An 8,381-nucleotide genomic window follows, 5' to 3' on the forward strand; every position below is an offset into this window, starting at 1 on the left:
TAAAATATGCATCTAACCTTGACATGAATATATAATTTTCGTAACTATGCTCGTACAAGGTAGATATTTTAGTCATCTTGATAGTACATTGTGATATAACTTGTGCTAAAGATGAACATTTCTATCATTCTAACACTTCTTTTATTGCAATTTATAATTTTTATTTATAGTCATTTGTTGATAATTTCAAACAAACAAGCAAAGGGCTCATGTAAACTTGAGAAGTTAAAAGAGGCCTTCCCATTAAGAATTAAGAAAACCTCATGGGTCAAATTGAATATTCTTCACATTTACAGGGTTAGTGGCAACGCAGCACGGCTTTATATAAAGCGCGAGGTAACCACAGCAATATTCATCATCGTGGAAGCGTCAAAACCCTAGGGTTAAGTCGGCGGCCGGGCCTTAGCCTCAACCGGCAGCATTAGCAGTGGCCGCCCTGTATTTTCAATATCTATACCCTGTATTTTCAATAGCTATAGGTATTTTTGTTTGTACTTACTTGAATATCTTGCTGCTGCTATGAAGAGAAACGAAGAAATTATCGGATTGCGGTGATGTTTTTCATCTCCGCAAGATGAGGTTCTATCTTCTATGGTTCGTATTCCCTGAGCAGATCTTCTCTTTTGTTTAGTTCGATTAAACATCTATTCATATTTTCAGTAAAAAAATTCCTTCGATATCTGTTTTTATGTGGAGTAATTTGATTGCTGAGTTTTGCTATTCATCGAAGGTCCTATGGACGAAGCGCCAATACACAATGCGCTTTCGGCCAAGTTTGCTTTCGGATATCGATTTCTGAATCCAGATCTCCGAGCCTGAATCATTCTGGTTCGGACTGCTCATAATCGGATCTGATTTCTGACATTTGATTTTTTATTTAAAAGAAGTAGATGAAAGCGAAGGTACCCAGCGGAGAGGGTAAAAACTCTTGAACGAGACCTCTCTAACACTATAAACAATACCTTCGCAGATTAAACATTTGCCGAATCGTAGGAAGCTCCAAATTTTCCATTTTGGTGCTTCTTTAACCCTTGGCTAAATTTGTACTTCCTTTATCTCTATTTTCTACTATTCATTTGCACACTTGCTTTTGAAGTTCCACTCCTTCGGTGTCTATTATGTCCTGCGCAGTGGTTCGAATCAAATACTGCATTTATCAACATGCAGTTCATTTATTTATATAAATAAACCACTTCGCAACAGTTTCTTTCAGCTTAAAGAAATAGTAATCTCAATGAGAGGAGCCCAGACAGTAATATCACGAACAAAAATCATAGCTGTCTAATGTCATGATAGCAGACTCTAAACGAACAAATTGTGAATTAGCTAAGAGATATTTGATATTTCTAATGAATGAAGGATGCTGAATATTAAGTTTGAAATTTTATCATTTTTTGATACCAATTGTTAACTCATCAATTTCAAAATCCAAAGTCATCAAGTCTGTAAGCAAATTGAAGAACTTTTGTTATTGTTTTAGTTTCTTTTAAGCAAATTAACCTAAGCAAGTGACATGAAACAACACATTTCACATATTCATAAATGATATAAGTCGATTTACATATTCACATTCGCACAATCGACTATCATTTTAGAGTCGCTTTCTGCCATGATGTCGGTTAAACCAAAAAAGGAGGGCTGAGGCCTCTGCCCATATGCTAGTGCCTTCACCTAAAACAATCGGCCTCTAGGTTTGATGTTATGAAATTGGTTGAAGGAGATTAAGGAGAGGGATCGCCTTATAAATTAGCATGCCCTTATCGATATAAATTAGCTAATTTGTTAAAGTCTCTAGTATAATTATTAAAAATATCTATATTTTGAAATAATTATTTAAAATGTCAATACTTAATAAATAATTGTATCTTAAAATAACTTCTAATTTATCTCAAATTTTTTTCTCGTCTAATTCTTTGTTCTTTAATTTTTAAATTCTCTCTCATCAATAACTGCGGATTTTTTCCCCAGAAATTGGAAAAATATATCTCAAAAGATATTCTTAACATTCTCATTGTTTTAGGCATGTATCATTATGCAATTTTTAGATTTTTTTTATTGATTTAATATTTATTAAAATATTTGTTTGTTTAATCATTGCTTAGTAAATTTTCTAATTTTAATTGGGGTTTTAGATAAGGAAAATTTCAAATATTTCTCTCTATTGACGGACTCAAAAGAAGATTATAAGAAGTATTCCATTTAATCATCAATTTTAATTCTCTTTGAGTCCATCATTAGATCGAAATCTTTGATGTTTTCCTTATCTAAAACTTTAATTGAAATGGGCGAATTTATTAACTGGACAAACAAATATTTTGAAAGATTTAAACAAATACAAGATTGATAAAAAAAAATTGCAAAAAGATATGTATCTAAATCAATTAGATTGTTGTGAATATCTTTTGGCATATTTTTCTCAATTTTTGAAGAAAAAAAGCGACACTTATTGATGTGTGAGAAATTAAAAATTGAAGAATAATTGGAAGAGGGAATTAGATGAGAGAGAATTTTATTTTGAAAAAAATATGAGACGTGATGATTGAAAAGTGGCTTAATGTGAGAGAAATTAGAATATCCTTTGTTTGCTAAAATATTAACATTTTTAATAATTATTTTAAAGTGTAGATGTTTTAATAATTATGTTAGAAATTTTGACTAGTTAGTTAATTTTTTCAAAGAAAAACAATTGACAAATAAAAATTAATATGAATACAATTTTTACTAACTTTTTTCTATGATTCTCTCTTTTTTCTTTTTGATTTTTTGTTCACCAAATTTAAATACGAATTCGTATTCATTTGTGTATTTTGTAAAACTCTGCCTCATCATCAAACAAATTATAATTACCTAAAAAAAAAAAATCATATCAAAACTTTCAAACAAATTAATATTTTTAACGAATATGAAGTTCAAGTTGGAACTTTCATTCCAATGTTATTTGTCAACGAAATCTTATTCGATTATTTCAATATTTTCTTTCCATACAAAAAATAATTCCGAATGAAATTTGAGAAACAATGGTCAGAAAATTTGATATTGAAAATTTGAGAAACAATGAGAGTAGAAGCACATCGTTTTCTCTTTGAAATTGTAAACGGTGAAAAATTCAAGTGATATGTTTTTTTTTAAAAAATTATCTTCATTTTGTTATTAAATAATTGTATTCTTTCAAACTAAAAATATATATAATCAGCTATAACAAATTCAAATATTGACAATTTTAATAAATATTAAAAATATGACTAAAAAGTCCTATTAAATACTAAAATATTGACATTTTGAAAACCTATAAAATAATGGCCAAAGCTAAAAATTTAAATTGAAAAATAGTATCATCAATAAAATGTCATTCAAACACATTGCTTGTATCATGTTGGGGCCAAGCCGAATTGATAAGAGTTACCCCTATTTACTGGATTATTTTTTTAAAAACAAAGACTATTTACTGGATTATAGATTTGGTGACATGTAAAATAGATACTATAAATATTAATTGCAAAATAATTTATTCTAAAGCAAAATTACGTGAAAAATATTAGGAGTATCTGATTGGATCTGTTGATTTACTACATGATCTTATTTTTGTCACCAATATTAGTTTTCTTCAATGGGAGTTTCGATCGTACGTTTATGTGCTATTGAATATTAAGAAATTTGCGGTTGCTTAGTGTGATGGAAAAAGGAGTTAATTTCGGTTTAATTTTTGAATGACTTTTAATTTGTTGTTTGGTTGCAAAAGTTGGGATAATTTATTCTAGGATTAACAATTTGTCTTGAGATAAGTTATCCCTCACTTGGGTGAAATAGTAATCTCAGGATAACTTATCATGAGATAAAGTATGTAAAATAATAAAAACATTCCCTCTTAAACTCTCTTTTATACACCACTTTTACATTCATGCATATTAACATAATTTTTAACATTTATAATACACATTCACTATCTTAATTATTCGTTATTTTTATGATAATATATTTTTCTATTAAAAAATTACATTTTACAAATACAACTTTTATTTATGAACATATTATAAGTTGAATTTACTTGTCTAATTCTTATGTTTATTTATATTTTGATTTATCTTAAAATGTTCACTCCATTACTAAATTACATATTTTTTTATTAAATAATTTATTACTCACTTAAAAATCACATTTTTATATATCAATTAAAATGTATATAACTTTAATAATAATATTTCTTTTACTTTAATAAACTTAAAATGGAAGTTTTATTTTTAAGCTAACTAAGATAAGAGTTTTATTTTTAAACTAATAAGACGAAAGTTTTATTTTTAAGTTAAATAAGATGAAAATTTTATTTTTAAGCTAAATAAGATGTACGTTTTATTTTTAAGTTGAATAAGATGAAAGTTTAATTTTAAAAACATACGGCACAATCATGGAAATGCACACACAAAAATATTTAAGCTAAATAAAATGAAAATTTTATTTTTAAGAATAAATAACTAAAGCTTGTAAAAAAAAAGTAAAAAGAAAAACTAAATAAGGGGGAGAGTATTTTTGTAAACAAACAACTTATTCTTAAAAATTATGCAATGAATATAACTACTCCCTCTGTCCCAATTTATATGACTTACTTTCCTTTTTAGTCAGTCCAAAAAAGAATGACACATTTCTATTTTAAGTAACAATTTGCCTATAAAATGTCTTTTTTACCCTTAATGAAATGATTTACAACCACACAAATTTCTATCATTCATTTTGGACCACAAGTTTTAAAAGTCTTTCCATTTTTCTTAAAGTTTGTGCCAAATCAAAGTACATCATATAAAATGGGACGGAGGGAGTATATAACTGTGAATATGACAGGCCAAACAAAATAATAAAAATTAATCTCAACATAACTAATCTCAGCATAACTAATCCCAGCATTGCTTGTACAAATATATAACAACGCTTGCACTTATTTTGTACTGAAGGAGAAAATGATTCTTGCATAATTATAACGCTTGTACTTATTTTATGCGAAATATAATGTATATTAAAAATTAGTGTATTATCAATACAAATATTAAACTATTTATAGACATTGCCTCTAAATAAGTAATTCATGCATAATAAAATTCTGCATATCAATCCCTTTTATTATTTCATTATATAACAATAGTTTGATTATTTATCGTAAACCATTTCTGTAGTATCAACATAACAAGTATGCACATCAAACGATCCCAAGTAAATTAACAAGATCTATAATTCTTCCCACAATTACTTATCAACTGAAGTTGAACATGTACAAATGTGCTCTGCTAATATCACATATAATTAAAAAGGATAAATTACTTAAATATATACCTTTATTTTTCATAATTTTCATTATTTCCTACCATTTTAAAATATCTCCAAAATCCCTCTTTTTGCTCCTAAACACTGTTCCGAATACATAAAGTTTCAACACTCAAAACACACGTTTCTCTTCCTAATTTTACTCCTTTAATATCTCCCTATTTCACCCCTCAATCTCTTCCTATTTTCACTCCCTCAATCCTCTTTTTCCTCATTGCTCCTTGCAACAAAATCATTTCCAGGGATCCTCTTTTGCTGGTGAAATCACTTTCCATGGTTGACAGTGAAAAAAAGATACAAAAGTTGATATAGAGCAAAGATAAAAGTGTAGGGGGATTTCTTCGTCATTTTTTTGCTTTCAACAGATCAATTGTTGATTTTTTTTGATTTTTTGTTGTTCATCCTTTATAATATATATGAGTTCAGATTTTAATGTATTTTGTTGATTTTGTTTCTTAAACTAATGTATATTGCCTTCGTTGATTTTCAATGTATCTCGTTTATTTTAATTTTTAAATTAGCCTTTGTTAGTGCCATAACTTTTGTTTTATGCAATGTATCATATTCATATTTAAGGTGTAGATACATAACTCTAATGTTGTTGAATATTCAATTAGTTTTATCATATTCAATATAAATGTTGTTGATACATAAACACTACCTAATGTATCATCTACATGTATCAAGTTCTTTAATGTATCATCAATCTTACTCAAATTTTAAAAGTTATTAGCTAGTAACAAATCAGTTGTGTGTTATGTATCTGCACTCTTTAATATTTGTTCAGTCTTACCCAACTTAGAATGCAATGTATATATACATTTACCCAATAATAATCTTGATACATAAATCATAATGTTCTATACCTGGAGCACTATGTATCAGATCCAACAATAGGTATATGATACATATTCATTCTTTGGCAAACTAGAACTATATGTATATGATACTGAATAACTACCACACAGTAATATATCGATCTAAAAATCTTTACTTCTCTAATGTATTTGATAGGATTACAATACTTAGCAATTTACTAAATATTTTAGGAATAGTAATGTATCATGAGTAATGCATCTTTTTTTCCACAATGTCCACAAGGTATCTCGTCTAGTTGAAATCTACCACAATTACATATTTTTCGTTTAAGGCAAACAATGTATTTTCTTCCAGCATCAAACTAACACATAGCGACACAATTTTGTAGCCATCCTATAACATGTACCAGATACATTACAATAACCAATGATACAACTATTCAACAAAATCCAAGATGGATATATATTTATGTATCATCCACACTTGTTTCTCGATAAAAACAAGTAATTTACATATCTTGATTGTTACACTATTTATATGTACAATATACACAATAAGTGTGAACTCTGATACATTTATACGAATTTGTGATACACACACTCGATATTCAAAACGTCTTTGATCCATCTCAATTGTTAATCCATTTATTACATGTATCATATACAATATATTATGATGATACATTTTTACACAAATTCCATCCAGATACAAAATAATGACCACATCATAATCCATAGATTCAAAATTACAATACACGTGCGTTGTTTACCACTAATGTATCATGACTTACATATTCACATCAAAATGACAAACAAAACAATGACTCTGGACTTTTATCTGATATTGATCACTAGATTCTGTTTCTGTCGAAGAAAAATGTCCAAAGGTAATGGCCATTGTTTTGTTTTAGTCCTTCTAGTACCAAAGCTTCAGGTAACACTGCAGTCTGTACAACATCAAGCAATTAAACTTGAAGTTTATTAACTACAATATGGTTCAACACGCTGCATATGCGCTTCACTTGATCAACAACCCCAATTTAGAAAGGCTCTGATTGATGGTACATCTTATTTTTTATTAAATAGGCTGAATTGCTACTGCTTCATCTGACAATTAATCATAAGCTCTCCTTTTCAGTTTCTCTGGTGTAATGATTCTAAGGATGTTGTGAAGTGTTTTATTCATCACTTGTAATCTCAAATAATGTCATATAATGCTCATAAGAATGGATATATATAAAATTGATTTTGTTTTTTGAAAGTCTAGACGCAGCATGGTACTCTTTCTACCACTATGTTAAATGAAATTTATGAAGCATATATTGGCATCTGCAACTACACTTAAAAAAATATGTGTTGTTAGCAATGTTAGCAACTTCTCAGATTCATTAATTTTCTCTGAACAAGAAATGAATTAACTTTTCATAAATCAAATTAAATTTTAATAAACGAAAGATGAAAATGGAAATAGAAACTTACTAGTTGACAGAGGGATCTTGTTAGCAATGTTAGCAACAGTCAAGGTTGTCCAATCAGATTTGTGTGATGCATTGAATTCAAATTACTCAACGATTTATTATACTTAACGATTTCGAATTGATGATTCGAAATCGTGAATCGTTTGTCCAATCATTTACAACGACGGATTTGAGATTCAAGATTTTAAATTGACAGAGAAGATGAAAATTTGATTTTTGAATTTTGTGAAGTTGTTACAGATTGATATCAATCAATCTGTGTGATTTGTGGGAAAAGAAAATCAGCACTGCGTGATTTGTGGGAATAGAAAATCAGTTTTGCATTATTTTGGGAAAGAAAATTAGTTTTACATTAATATTCCATATTAAGCGCAACAGACAAGTTTATAATGTATCATATACAATGTATCTGGATAAAATTTATGTATTCAAATTGTTGATTTTTTAAGGGATTTTTGTAAAATGAAAAAGAGTAGGGATAAAATGTAATTTAAGGTCTAACACTATGGATTTAGGTAAGTTATATACAATTAATATTCCATATTAAGCGCAATAGACAAGTTTATAATGTATCATATACAATGTATCTGAATACAATTTATGTATCCGAATTGTTGATTTTTTAAGGGATTTTTGTAAAATAAAAAAGAGTAGGAATAGAATGTAATTTAAGGTCTAACACTATGGGATTTAGGAAAGTTATATACAATTAAAAATGGGTATCAATGTCAAAGCTCCAGAGCCAGAAATATATACTACAGGATTAAACAATATA

This window comes from Solanum tuberosum, unplaced genomic scaffold (genome assembly GCF_000226075.1).
Source record: "Solanum tuberosum cultivar DM 1-3 516 R44 unplaced genomic scaffold, SolTub_3.0 scf00010, whole genome shotgun sequence".
NCBI lineage: Eukaryota > Viridiplantae > Streptophyta > Magnoliopsida > Solanales > Solanaceae > Solanum > Solanum tuberosum.